Source organism: Eublepharis macularius, chromosome 5, assembly GCF_028583425.1.
Source record: "Eublepharis macularius isolate TG4126 chromosome 5, MPM_Emac_v1.0, whole genome shotgun sequence".
NCBI classification, from domain to species: Eukaryota; Metazoa; Chordata; class Lepidosauria; order Squamata; family Eublepharidae; genus Eublepharis; species Eublepharis macularius.
Window position 1 is genome coordinate 138,466,205 of NC_072794.1, and position 14,311 is coordinate 138,480,515.

The 14,311-nt window shown below is 43.0% G+C and overlaps 1 protein-coding gene across 1 annotated transcript in view; it reads right to left on the bottom strand.

Moving 5' to 3' along the window:
- PTPRT (protein tyrosine phosphatase receptor type T) overlaps positions 1 to 14,311 on the bottom strand; it is a 560,054-nt gene that overhangs the window by 272,151 nt on the left and 273,592 nt on the right. The gene's annotated exons all lie outside the window — the stretch shown is intronic.

Sequence of the window (14,311 nt, forward strand, 5' to 3'; positions counted from 1 at the left end):
CAATACAGGAGGAGAATATCTTTTGAGGTTATTCATGGTTTTATATTCTCAATATTACTTCATTAGAACAACTACCATTTCTCTATTTAAGCACTTGAGACATTCAGATGTTTGGTCTTAAGTTATACATTATAAAGAAAGACTTTCTGTATGTTGAACGGGGTTGCCAGCCCAGCACTATCAACCAACAAGAGACAATGGTGGTCAGAAACATGTAAATTGTTTACCCTAACAGCACAAGGTCACTTCAGGCATCAAACTGGAAGTGATGTCATCAAGCCAGGGCAAAACTCTAGGATTCCACTGAAACTTTGGTTTTATCATAGAGCTTCAGTGGAATCTTAGCCCATAGGCCCAACACAATAATTTCACTTCTGGGTTCATGCCAGGAGTGATAGCAATTCCACTGTCATTCCCACTCCCCTCTGCTGCATCCTTGGGGATGAACCCAGATGTGACATTATCACTTTAGGCCTACATGTCAAGATTCCACTGAATCTCTATGGTAAAACAAGGGCCTCTGGACTAGATATCTCCTGCCAGAGAGGGACACCTGGTAGTCCAAATGTCAAAACAGGATCTGAAACCATGGCTTGAAGATCATTTTTAACCTTAACTGTGGTTGCAAATGATCAATGTGGATATTTTTGCCCAGTGCTTTCTTCATCACAATACAAGCTAGGATAATAGCAGCATGTCTTGAGGGGCGAGGGGTAAAGATAATTAAACCAGAATTTGAGCCAATGTACGCAACTCAAATGTAGGTTTCATAAACTAGCTATATTAAGACAAACCCTGGTTTTACATTGTTTGAACTGAGCCACAAAAGTATGTGCATGTTTCAAATTTGAGTCTTTTTAAATTCTAGCAGAATATGCTATATATATATGTATAAGCATGTTCACATTTTTGTAGCAAGTTCACATTTTTGTGAAGATGCAAGTAAGTGTTGCTGTGTGTGCACTAAGTGGAAACATGGTGCACACACTCTATCACTGTTGCATCCCTTTCAATACTGTGTGTGGTAATCCACCAATATTATATTCATCAACTGCTGATTATGAATGCACATGTGGGCATGCATAACATAATAAATGATTATATGTAATTTTCACTCATAATTTCTTGGTTTGAATGTGCAATTAAAATATACTGCTTGCTAATTTCATCGTTTCTCAGTATGAATTTATAGAAACAACAATGGTTTTTCAAAACTAAAAAAACAAGGAAATCTATAATCTTTTGTCCTTTAAAAGCTGCACATGGTATGAGGAGGAGAATCTAAAAATTGTCAGAGAATAAGAAGCAATCCATTTTCCCTTCTGCTCACGAACAAAGCTTAGATGTGTTGAGCAGCTGGTGTGCTGTTCTAAGCTGTAAAATGGATGACCATTTTTTAAAAAAATCTTAACATAGTTACATTTATTTTAGTCCTTGTTTTAACAAATGATAATTTAGTATGAAATTGTAAACATGCAAGAGAAAAAAAATCTCACATCTGATTAGGAAAATGAGTTCAGTGCTCCTGTTAAACAATCAGAATCTCTAAGGGTACCAACAATGTTTGTTTTTTTTCCCCTGGCAGGGCTCCTATGCTATTAAAAGCTGCCTCGTGACAAGCAGGAGTGTAACAGCTGCTACTAATATTCTCAAAATTCATAGGAAAAGCTGCACTTTTCATATTTGTGCTAATTATGCTGCTCATAGAACACTGGAGCCTTGCACAGGACCATGTTGGAATAGGCATAGTATAAAGACCTCCACTTTCTGAAATGAGATATTTAGCTTTGGGAGTAAGGAAAGATCAGTGGTTCAGTTAGGGATGCCAGCTCTGGGTTGGGAAATGTTTAGAGATTTGGGGGATAGTGCCTCGGGATTGTGGGGTTTAGAAGAGGAGGATCCAACCCCAGCTGGGTATAATGCCGCAGCGTGTACCTTCCAAGGCAGCCATTTTCTCCAGGAAAACTGATTTCTATTGCCTGGAGATCAGTTGTAATTCCAGATCTCCAACCACCACCTGGAGTTTGGCAACCCTTGGTTCAGTGGTAGAGCACATCCTGTGTAGGAAGTGTCCAATGGGCATTCTCCAGCATCTCCACCCAAAGGATCCTGAAACATACGAAAGTTGCTGCCATCAGACCGCCCAACCGCCCTTACATACTGGAGATGCAAACATGGCAGCATTCTGCCTGAGCAGCGGCCTGGGGCTAAGGGTGTGTAAAATGAAACAAGGGGTCTGGAAATACACCCAGAAATCAGTGTTTTGTTTCGTTAAAATAGCTTCCAAAATGATGAACCAAATCCAAGAAACCAAGATACAATGGCACCCTCCCACCAAAAAAACACATCTGTTGTGTTTTGGTTGTTATGGTGCAGCAGCAGCAGGAGGCGGGCAGGCAGGTACTTACCTGGCAGCATCATGTTTTCCTATAGCATTCTACCAGTCGAATCCCAAGGAGAGAGAGCCCTTACTTTATATCACCTAATTAATTCTGTTGGAGGGAAGGGGGAATGTGCACGAGTGCATTTTTTGTTTTTGTGGCACTACCCATGCACTAGTCTGTCTCCCCCACCCAGAGCAGGAAACTTGGACAATCAGCCACTGTGATGAAAAGTGCTACTGGGTGAGGAGCAAGTGGTCTGTTCAATCAATCAAACCCAATAAAAGCCTTGGAAGACTAGTGATAGGCTGCAATCCTAAAGACACATTTTTGGGAGTAAGCACTTCTGAATAGCATGGGACTTAAATCTGAGAAGACTTGTTTAGGATTGCTTCCACAGTCTTTTGGGCTCTCTCTTTTTCTGAGTCAAATGGCAAACATGTACTGTAATGAAACTTCAGCTCCTTCACAGTTTCCACCTATATGTCCAATTTATTTTTCTCTTCAGGTTTCTCATCCTGGTGCAATGCCACCCCTCCACCCCTGCCACTCCTGACACATTGAGCACCTTTCTAAACAATATTTTTTTTAAAAAAAATCATTATCAATCTTAAGTCAAGTCCTTTGAGCACCATTGGCCTACTCCACTCTTTCAAAAACAATCATGCCTGCCTTTGCAGCAAAAGGAAAACTTTTGGAAAAAACATAGGTCAGTTTGGGCAAGGGCAGGGGGATTCAGACAATCATTCTGCCTGCCTGAACTTGGACGATGGAAAAGCCTGGTGGCAATTAATGAGAGAATGCCCCATTTTGCAGAGGAATGCTGATCATCAAAAGGAGGAATTTCATCCCTTATCAAGGGAATGAAACTGCAAAGCAGAAGGAAACATGATAGCAACAAGCAATAGTGGGATGTAAAGGAAATGTATTGGTACTACAGAAAAAGAAACAGGAAATATGAAGTAGGATTGTTTTTAATGTTGCTGCACAGTACTTGATGGAGTGTTCTCCTGCTTGGATGCTGCCCCATCTCTGCCACCCCACTACTGCTTTGCCAGCCTGTTTCCCGCTATAGTGTGTGCCCAATGACACTTGCCTTTTCAGGGTTTGTTGTTGTTGTTGTTGTTGTAGTGTAATTGAGGAAAAACTCAGTGGATTGATGGCTTAGATGGAGGGGGACTACTGGTCAAAGCAGTTTTTAGTTAAGAGTGAAAATAACTGCCCTAGAGTCTCATTTCCCCAACCCCCCACAAAAGACCAGTTTTCATGTGCACTGCTGACATGCCTCCCCCAAACATTCTTTGGGGTCCGTAAACACTGAACCCCTTTGTGTGTGCTCAAACTTGGTAGGTCAATGATTTAGAGGGAAGACTGTTCTGTCTGATTCTGGTGCCATTAACTGCAAATACAGGTGCTCCAAAGAGCCACAAAGGTCTTATTACAAAGAATGGGGCCAAAACTCAAGATAACGAAAAAACGAGTGGATTAGATCTGACTGGCAATGTTTTTCCCTGAAAAAAACCAATAACAATACACAAACCATTTGGAAACTTTGGATTTGAAATTAAAATATGAATTTTCTTAGTGTGACCCCTACCTGGGGCCCCCAGGTACCCTCTCTCAGTAGAGGACCTGAGGCAGCTGCTTCAGCTACTCTGTGGCTAAAACCATACCTGTGCCAAAGCTGTGATGACTTCCCACACATCTGCAAACTGAAGAAAGAGTCCAGACCAGGCTGGCCTAAGCACCAATGATTTAGAAATTTGGTACTGGCTGTGAATCAGCCATGAAAAAAAATGGTCCAATGACTTAAGAATCTTGTTTTAATTTGTTTGAAACAGGTTCAACGTTTCTTCAAAGTTCTGTTCTGAGTATTTGCCTAAATGTAACTAAACAATATTGAATCCATATGCTTCAGTTAAGCTAATGCAGCTTTCTCACGCAGAGACTGATAGCTTTCCAACCCCATGATTCTTGTAATACTGTAGGAAGCACAACTGCATAAGCATGTAAAGAAATTAATCAAAGACAGATTCTTAGCAAAAAATTTTGGGGTGGCGGGAGAAAAAGACTAGAATAAAGATCAATCAATTTTTTTCAAGTTGACATAAGAAATTGTTTCCTAGCCCATTTTTTTATTTATTATAGATTCTTAACCAACAGGGGTTTACCAAACACAATAAATATTTTGACAGCTGACTTAAGGAGGCAATTTAAAAAAATTATTTTCTGTACAGTAGCAGCATCTTGAAGTACAAATATAGATGCATGGAGCTTCAACAAAACTGTTACAGGATGCAAATATCTATCCTCTGCCTTTACTCAGTAATCCAGAAAAGCATATGGACCCATCAAAAGCACTGTGCCCTTGTTCTATAGAACAGAAATCCGCTGTTTAAGATGTCCAGCTATTGCAAGCCTAGCCTGTGCTGTTTGTGTAACTTTCACCCCATTAGCTGTTTCCCCAGTAAGCTATAGTATATCTCTAATGGGACATAAACTAATCAATACAGTGCTGTATGTATAGAGTAGGGATGGGCACGAACCGAAATACGAAACAAAGTTTGACACGAACAGGGCCAGTTCGTGGTTCGTGAATCGGCGGTTCATCAGAGCCCATTTCTGACAAATCGCTGTGAACTTTAGGCTGGTTCATTTGGTTCGTTTTTTCATTCGTCACTGCAGACAGCCTGGCGCTGATCATTCAGTTCCCTAGGCAGCAGAGGATGGACTTCCTGCAGACTTTCTGCTGACCCGGAAGTGGCCTTCTGCTAGCCCGGAAGTGAACTTTTACTGACCCAGAAGTGACGATTTGCTGACCTGGATGTGACGTTTTCTTGAACCAAATGAACTGGTTTGCGAACTGGGACAGGTTCGTGAAAGTTCATGGTTCGTGGTTCATGAAATGCGACGAACTGCACAGTTCTTTTTTTCCCAGTTCGTGCCCATATCTAGTATAGAGATAGAAAGACAGAGACAGATATTTTTTTGTGCATGGTCAAGAACATCCCCCACGTCCATTTTCTGTGACAGATATCTAATTTATGGTTAGTTCTTTTACATTACATGACATTTTAACAAAAAAATTATGATACTAATGCACCACTTATACACAACTAATGTGAAAACAGATATCAATTTTAACAGCAATATTTGTATAAAATTTCATTAATAATAATAATATGTTTATTGCTTTTCGGGCCAAAGCCATAAGCCATACAAACACCAACAAAATATGAACTGTACACTTGAACATACCCAATTCACATAGACAAAATGGGCGTGGTGGCGCGCGCCTGTAATCCCAGTCTAACCATGGGAGGTTGAGGCCGGCGGATCGCTTGAGTTCGGGAGTTCGCGACTGCAGTAACCATATAACGTCAGAAGACGACTGTATCTCTGAGCTGAAAGGGTCCAGGAGAGGTGGCCCGGCTCATACTTGCGGAGCGCAAAAAGCTCCAAGGATAAAATTTCATTAATATTGTGAGGAGGAAGATTTCATTAGTTATGTCCTGAGTGCTATAAAACTTTTAAAACTACTAAAACTTTCAAATCAGACGACGGGTAGTCACAAAATTTAGTAGTATCCCGAGTTCTCAATGTCTGGTAGGCTACACTCTTTTCAGTTTGGTGGGCCATAACTTATTGCGCAAATCTAAACTATGAAAATCACAAGTCCTTTTTCTGGTTATGTGACCTGCAAAGGCTATTAGTTATTTTTATCTTATTTTCTTTTCTACCTACTCTTTTCTAGGGGTGTGCGATTTGAGTTTTGGATTTGGGAAAAATACCCAAATCCAATCTGATTTGTAAAGATTTGGGATTTCTGAAATAGACCCAGCGTACTGGGGCCATTTCGGGAATCCCAAATCAAAGATCCCCGAAGCTATTTGTATAGCTTTGGGAAGCTTTGGATAAAGGGGTTAAAATGCCCCTCTTCCTGCTGAACAGCAGCAGGGAGAGGGATATTTAAACCCCTGATCAGCTGTTTGTTGGGGGTTTCCCCGACAAGCGGTTAAGTGCAGCCTGCAGAGGTTTAAATGTCCCTTTCCATACCGCTACACAGCAGCACGGAGAGGGGCATTTTACCACCAAATCAGCTGCTTGTCAGGGGGATCCCTGACAGGCGGCTGAGTGCAGCCTGCACGGGTGAAATGCCCCTCTTCCTGCTCCTTATTCACCCAATGCAGGGGAGATGGAGGAATTTCACTATCTCCCCTCCATCGGGTGAAGGAGAAAACAGAGACACAGCAAGCTGAAACTTGCTGCGCTGCAACTCTTTCATCTGATGAAGGGGAGACGGGGAAATTTCTCCATCTCCTCTCCATTGGGTGAATGAGTTGCAGCATGACAAGTTTAAACTTGCTGGGCGCCGCTGCCTCTTTCACCAGATGGAGGGGAGATGGAGAAATTTCCCCATCTCCTCTCCATCGGGTGAAGGTGAAAACAGAGACTCAGCAAGCTGAAACTTGCTGTGCTGCAACTCTTTCACCCGATGGAGGGAAGACGGGGAAATGTCTCCATCTCCCCTCCATTGGGTGAATGAGTTGCAGTGCAGCAAGCTTAAACTTGCTAGGCTCAGCTGCCTCTTTCACCCAATGGAGGGGAGATGGGGGAATTTTCCCATTTCCCCTCCATCGGACAGAGGAGAAAACAGAGACCCAGCAAGCTGAAACTTGCTGTGCTGCAACTCTTTCATCCGATGGAGATGAGACGGGGAAATTTCTCCATCTCTTCTCCATTGGGTGAATGAGTTGCAACACGGCAAGCTTAAACTTGCTAGGCTCAGCTGCCTCTTTCACCCGATGGAGGGGAGATGGGGGAATTTCCCCATTTCCCCTCCATTGGGTAAAGGAGGAAACAGAGACCCAGCAAGCTGAAACTTGCTGCACTGCAACTCTTTCATCCGATGGAGGGGAGACGGGGACATTTCCCCATTTCCCCTCCATCAGGTGAATGAGTTGCAGAGCGGCAAGTTTAAACTTGCTGGGCTGCCCTTTTCTCCTTCGGATGATGGAGGGGAGATGGGGAAATTTCCCAGGAAGCGGAAACTTGCTGGGCACCGCAGCCTCTTTCACCCAATGGAGGGAAGACCGGAAAATTCCCCCCATCTCTCCTTGGGTGAAAGAGGCAGCAGGCCCAGCAAGTATCAGCTTGCTGAGATGCTGCTTTTTCCTTCACCTGATGGAGAGGAGATGGAGTAATTTCCCTGTCTCCCCTCCATTGGTTCAAGGAGACAGCAGGGCCACAGCAAGTTTAAACTTCTTTGCTGCTGTTCATTCACCTGATGCCAGCGAGGCAGCGGGATTTCCCCCGTCTCCCCGGCATCGGGTGAAAATGAGGCAGCAGTGTCGGGGCAAGTTTAAACTTGTCACACTGCCACGGCTCACTGACCCATTGACAGGGAGATGGGGGAATTCCCTCCTCTTCCCGGCTTCGGGTGAAGAGGAACCTGTGGGGGCGTGAAGCTTCCATGTGCTCCAAATCTTTACGGAGCATATTGAAGCGAGCCGATAGGCAATTTCTGAAGCAGCTTGCTGCTTGCCGCTTCGGAAATTGCTTAATTCCGACTCTTTTTCCGTTTTGTAAATTACGAAGTGGGAAAACCGAATCTTTTTTTACTGCACACCCCTACTCTTTTCCTTATCTTTTTGCCTATTAGATTGCAAGCCTATTAGCAGCAACTGTCCTTAATTTTATTACTGTATATTGCTTTGTTTTGAAAGCTACTATGAATTGATAGATATGTTATTTTATCATCAATATCACACTAGATGACCTATCAATACCTTCTGTTTTCTGTAAACAGTGCGTGTGTGTGTGCGCGCACGTGTGTGTGCACATGCACATGCACACTTTAGCCCTTGTGGTGAAATGTTCTTATTTGTAGGTTTGGAGTTTTTCAAAACTTCAGACTTGTAGTTTTAAAAAGTGTTTTCTCCCTCTTAGCTGACAGAAGGTATGGGAAACCAAATGTTTTCTGAGGCACACCCATGGTCTTTAGTTATGCAGATATGTTACCTGGTTGAAGACAAAGAAGTGGCCGGAACACTTTTTGCTAAAAGCTTACCCTTCTAGCTGTGTGGGGGGGGCAGAGACTTGGAGGACTTAAATATAGGATTGCTAGGTTCCCCGACCCCCCCACCCCCACCCCTCAGCAGGAGAGCAGAGGTCTGGCACTTAGTTAACAGTTACCCCTGTCTTGTGTGCACGTTCCCGGCATACATGATGATGTCACTTCCTGGAAGTGGGTCACAAGCCATCCTGTGCACAGGTCACAAGCCACCCTGGGAGCCCTTCTGTGCTCCCTGGGGGGCTGAATCAGGCCCGATTTAGCCCAAATCTGGCCACTGCAGAGCACGAAAGTGCTGCCATACTCCACAGTGCCCAATTTGGGCTGATTTGGGCCTGATTTGGCCAGAATTTGGCCACTGCAGAGCGTGGGAGTGCTCCCATGCGCCGCTCTGCAGCAGCCCAAATCTGGCAGCTGCAGAGTGCGGGAGCACTCCCACACTCCACAGAGACCCAAATCAAGTTCAATTCAGGCTGAATTGGGTCTGAATTCAGCTGAATTGGGGTGCTGTAGTCATCACATGGATGATTGGTATATGAAACCATTCTTGGAAGGGCTAAACTAGGACTGGTTTAAATAAGATGTTGTATATGTTAAAACCAAAGGCAGAAAAATGGCCTGTTTAGGCTCTAACAGCAATTTATCCAGGGCTGTTTTTCCGGTGGTACGCACTGGTCTACAGTACCAGCACTTCTTTCTGCAGTACTGGCACTTCTTTCAGCGGGTGGGCTTGGGCCCCCAGGGTGGCAAATATCATGAGTATTGGAACTACTCTCTCTGTCTCAAAAAACCCACTGATTTTATCTAAATAGGAGGATAACTAGCACTTGCACATTCAGAATTTAGCACTATGCATTACATAGTTCAAGGTCAAGCATCCCTTAATTGTCAGTATTGCATCATCATTTCATTATTTCTTAGCCATTCTTTTCCAGATCCCCATTTTGACATACTTTTTCAGCTGCCTAAAGTGGGGGTTTTTGGCCTGAATTCCTGAGAGCATATATTGTGGACGGTGTGAAGGTCAAGATAAGACTGATTGCTTTGAACTTATGATGCTTCTGAATGAGGAATACATGCGATTGTGGGTGTATACTCTAAGACAGTGGTCAAATCCACATTACCCATTCTAAGTCGCATGTTCCCCGCATTCCCCTCGCAATCCCGAGTGCCGGTCACATTACCTCATTAAACAGACGCATTTCATTCGCTTTTCTCCTGAATATGTGGTCACAGGTTTTCAACAGGAGTTTCACAGTGGCTGTGAATGGGCCAATGCGCAATTTACGCGGGTTTTTTAAAAACCACCCCCCTTCCTGTCTCTCCGGCCATTCCAAGAGTTCCTATTGGCTGATTCAACTTGCAAGTGCTCCGTAGTCTGCAAAAGACTGTTTTTGACTTCATAGCATTGGATTTATTGATTATGCTGTTTCTGAATCAAATCTGGTAGTTTGAAAAATCATTTTGGAGTGAATCCACCCTCAGAACGGACTCGCGAAGCTTCCTTTTTAACTGTTTTTTTTTATTTTTTTTATTTTATATTACTGTAATATCGAAATTATGAAATATCGAAATAATGACACTCCAAGGAAGTGAAACTTTAGTAAAATTCAGGCACTGAACTGTCCTGCATAGGAAATGCCCACGAAAGCTTCCCACATGCTTCCAAATTTCCAAAAAAGAAATGGGAGAGAGCCATCAGTGCTGTCAGTGGGGGAAAGAGAGGCATCATTATTTTCAATGATGTTTCTTTATAAGGCAAGATCGAAATAACGGAAAAGTACGCTCAAAACATTTGTTTTAAAATGGGCGGGGAAAAAAGGTCCCGCCCAAAAAAGCGGTTTTTGAGCAGCCGTGTGACCGGAGGGACACGCGAGAAAGACGGATTGGAAGCAGGAATGTGAACGAAGAGGAAAAAATCGCGGATTGGAGGCAAACGGAAGATATCTGATAAACATGCGGGTAATGGGTGAATGTGGATTCGACCAGTATGTGTTAATCCTGATTTTTTGACTCCTGTGGATTTTGTCTTCCTTTTTCATCTTGTAAGTATTGACATCCCAGCTTTGGATTTATATTTTCCTCTTTTAGCTAGAGTTATTGCAGGCCTGGCAGCCTTGAAGATTACACTGTTTTGCACTTATGACTTAATAGAAGGATTTTAGAAAAAGTTACCTGTGATTTATATAAATTCCACTTTTCTGTAAGCAGCTGGCCTGAGTGACTACAATTCCTGAAGAGTTACCTTGCTTTATATAGGGATGGGGGGATGTTTTTCTACTGTTTTTACAGAAGCTATAACATGTATATTCACTGAAGTGTTAAGAAGTATTTGGGGGATGCGATCATTTACTGATTCCTGATTACAAAAGGAGGAAGGAGGGTTGTGTGAGAGTCAGATAGCCTAAAAAATGATGCCATAGAGATTGCCCCGATTTAACCACACTTGTTTATGCTGTTCCATATCCTATTTTCCTTTATTTTTATAATAAATAAATTAAAAGGATACATCACTTCGATCCTTCTTTTAATTTCTGTATAGAGACATAATTCTCACCTGGATTTCCCCCCTTTTTGGTGGGCCAAAGGCTACCTTTGGTAACTGGGTAACTGTTAAAATACAGTCACCCTAATTCATAAGTGGCCAGTCCTTTCCAAAATGGATATCTATGACTATTGCACATGTCAACAACTTGGTTTATATTTTACACCCAATGGGCAAAATCCCACAAATAAGATTGTTTGTGAGCATCATATTTATACCAGGCCTTTATAGAATCATAGAATTGTAGAATCATAGGTTTGGAAGGAATCTCTAGGATCATCTAATCCAACCCCCTTCAATGAGATGCCAAATGCAGAACTGGGGCAAAAAAGGCAGCTACATATTTGGCACTTGCACTTCATTTGTAACATCTGGTAGAACACACCCCTCTCCTGTTGTCAGGACATTCCTCTTCCCTGCTTGACATGATAGGCTGCTACATATACCAGATGCCATGGTATCAGGGTTCAGTGTAACCATCACAAATTCTCCTTTTCTTTCACCAATTTTACACATTAGTTTGGGAGATCCAAGGTGAAAAACTTTTCTCTTAGAAAAGCTATTTCATATGTCTTGCTCATTTCTTTTTTCTTTTGCACTGTACCATACTGCTGGGAATAGAGAATTTAATCAGTGGGCATCTGCACCATTAATAAACTGTGCTGAGTGCCATCCACAGGGTCACAAAAGATGGGCATTGGGGGCCCCAGAGCAATATGGACAATCTCCCACTCAGTGCCGTGTCATTAGTGGCAGAACCAATTTCTTGCAATTAGGCTCCTGCAGCAGGTAGTTAACCTGAAGGGCAATGGCTGATTGTCTCCATTTAGCATTGCTGCTCAGCTGAAGCCTCTCATTCACAGCATAATGCTTTGATACAAGCTTTGCCTCCCCCTCCCCTTGTCTGGCAGTAGAAGACAAAGCTGATTGCTGTTATTAACAAAACCAAAATCAAAATTCCCAATCTCACCACTTGCTATAAACCAGAAGAGCACAGAAGGGTAAAGAAAATTATCTTCATCAGTCAAAGAAGAAATAAAGTGGGGCATCTCTATAGCAGAAGCAGAATGATAATGAAAGAGCTTTACTTGTGAGAATTTGTGGTCCTGGGTAACACAATGTAGATGAGATTGAGTTTCCCCCAAGAATTCCATGCTAGCCATAAGTTATTGCTGCAGATGAGGCCAGGCCAGGCATGCTGTTTGCTGGGTGACATAACCCCTTGTACTGTCCGTCCTGGTGCATGCTGACCTGCAGGAGACTGAGATAGAACCACTATTCAAACACTGATAATCACCAGCTGCTATACAAAGGGGCTTTAGAAAACAGACCAGAGGGAGCCTAAATACCAATTCTGTCATTACGGAGTTGTTTCTTACTATACCATTAAACTAATCACTGCACATTCCTCCTCCTGGGAAGAAAATACGGGCAACAAAATTACAAAGGGCTCACATCCACTTAATAAATATCCATGTGTATTCACCATATGACAAGTAAGAGTCTTTTTCCCTAAACTCAAGAGTTGCTGCCACCTGAGAAATGAGTCTCTCTCACATTGTTCTCTCCCCCCCACCCCACATTAACCCATGCTAACAGCGTTGCCAGCCTTCTGCTGGGGGAGGGGGATCCCCCCCAGCTGCCACCCCAACACCACTTCCTTAGCTGGGGGGGGGGAGGCACCAGAAAAGGGAGGAGGCAAGGCAGCAGGCACTCAAGAGAAATGGGTGCATGCACACCCAACCCCCCTGGTGACTGCCTCATTTCTGGCATGAGCTGGAAGTGGCAGGTAGGAATGATTTTTTAAAAATGCTATGTGAAAATGCTATTGTCATATATGCCTGTCTGCATATCTGCCATGAATGTGTTCTGTGTTATGTACTGGTCCTCTGAGGGCATGAGAAGTTTCTTATTGATGTTAAGGCAGTAGGTTATCTTGCAAGTATTTACTTTCTCTTTCCCTGCTGCTTCCAGCAAGTGTCCTTGAAAGCCAACTGCAGCTGGCTCAAAGTGTATCCCTCTTGGGAACTGAGATGATTTCATTCTTTGTTCTGTCTAACCTAAACTTAGCTTCTCCTCTTCACCCCCTCTGGCTACTTCACGCCCAAACTTTAATGGTCCCTATCCTGATGGCGGGAATCTTCCCTACAACTAACACTACCGACCCCATCTACATCACTTCTGCCAATTTAGTTGCTTGAGCACCTTGAACTTGATGGATCTCTAATAAAGTTACTTCAACCAATACACCTGCATGTTTGCTGTGGAGAACTTGGGGAATCTACCTGCCAAGGATTGACAGCTATGTTCTGGGCCATTTTTTAAAGAATCAACCCCTGTTGCAGCCCGTCACTTCTAGGTTACACTGGAAATGAAGTAATCCCCAGGGGATGTGGAGTGGACACATAGGCTCACAAGTAGGTACTTGTCACCCCTGCATCACTCATGCCCAGGTTTTTAACAGGGGACCTGGAAACCCTGTGCTAACATTTGCTTTTCATCTTTGCAGTCTTCACCATCTCATTCACCACAGAAATGATTATACAAACACAGAAGAATGTTTCCTTTGCTTTCTAGATACAAATAATGAAATCTACTGAAAATGATTTTGCAGACACAGTGACAAAGCAGTGTCATTAGCTGGTCTGGGTACTCTGATGAATGTATCTCCTACACTCCGGTTGTCTTTTGGGAAGGTATCTCACAGCACCCTGTCTGAGAAGCACCTATATTTCTGGTTATTATAAAGAACATAAATGTAACACGTTTCCTAAATAGTGCTTGTTTTGCAATTTAGCATTGAATTTATTAGCAACAGGCCATTGAACCTTGTAAATCTTGTTTTACCCCTACCATGCTGTAAGATTACAATGCAGGTGTGAAGAAATGTCTGCAACAAAGCACCATGTGTGGTACTAATGTGGTGGGACACCCTATAAATCAAGTCAGGAGACAGAAGGCAGAAAAAGAGACAAAGAGGGAAGGAGAGCTGACGATGTTCATGTATTGATCAGATAAGATTTTCTCCAACACTGGAATAGGTATAGGATTAGATAAAGAGGAAATATGAAAAACAAAGGAAATACAAAGACTTTTATGACACCCTTTTGCATTTTGTATATCCAGGAATGGAATAGAAATGGTGGTACAGTGGTTAAAATACTGGACTAGGATCTGGGAAACCCAGGGTCAAAGCCACCGAAGCTTGCTGGGTAAACTTTGGATCAGTCACTCACTCTCAGCCTAACTACTTCACAGGGTGGCTGTGAGGATAAAATGGAGGAAAGGAGAACAATGTATGCTGTTTGGGGT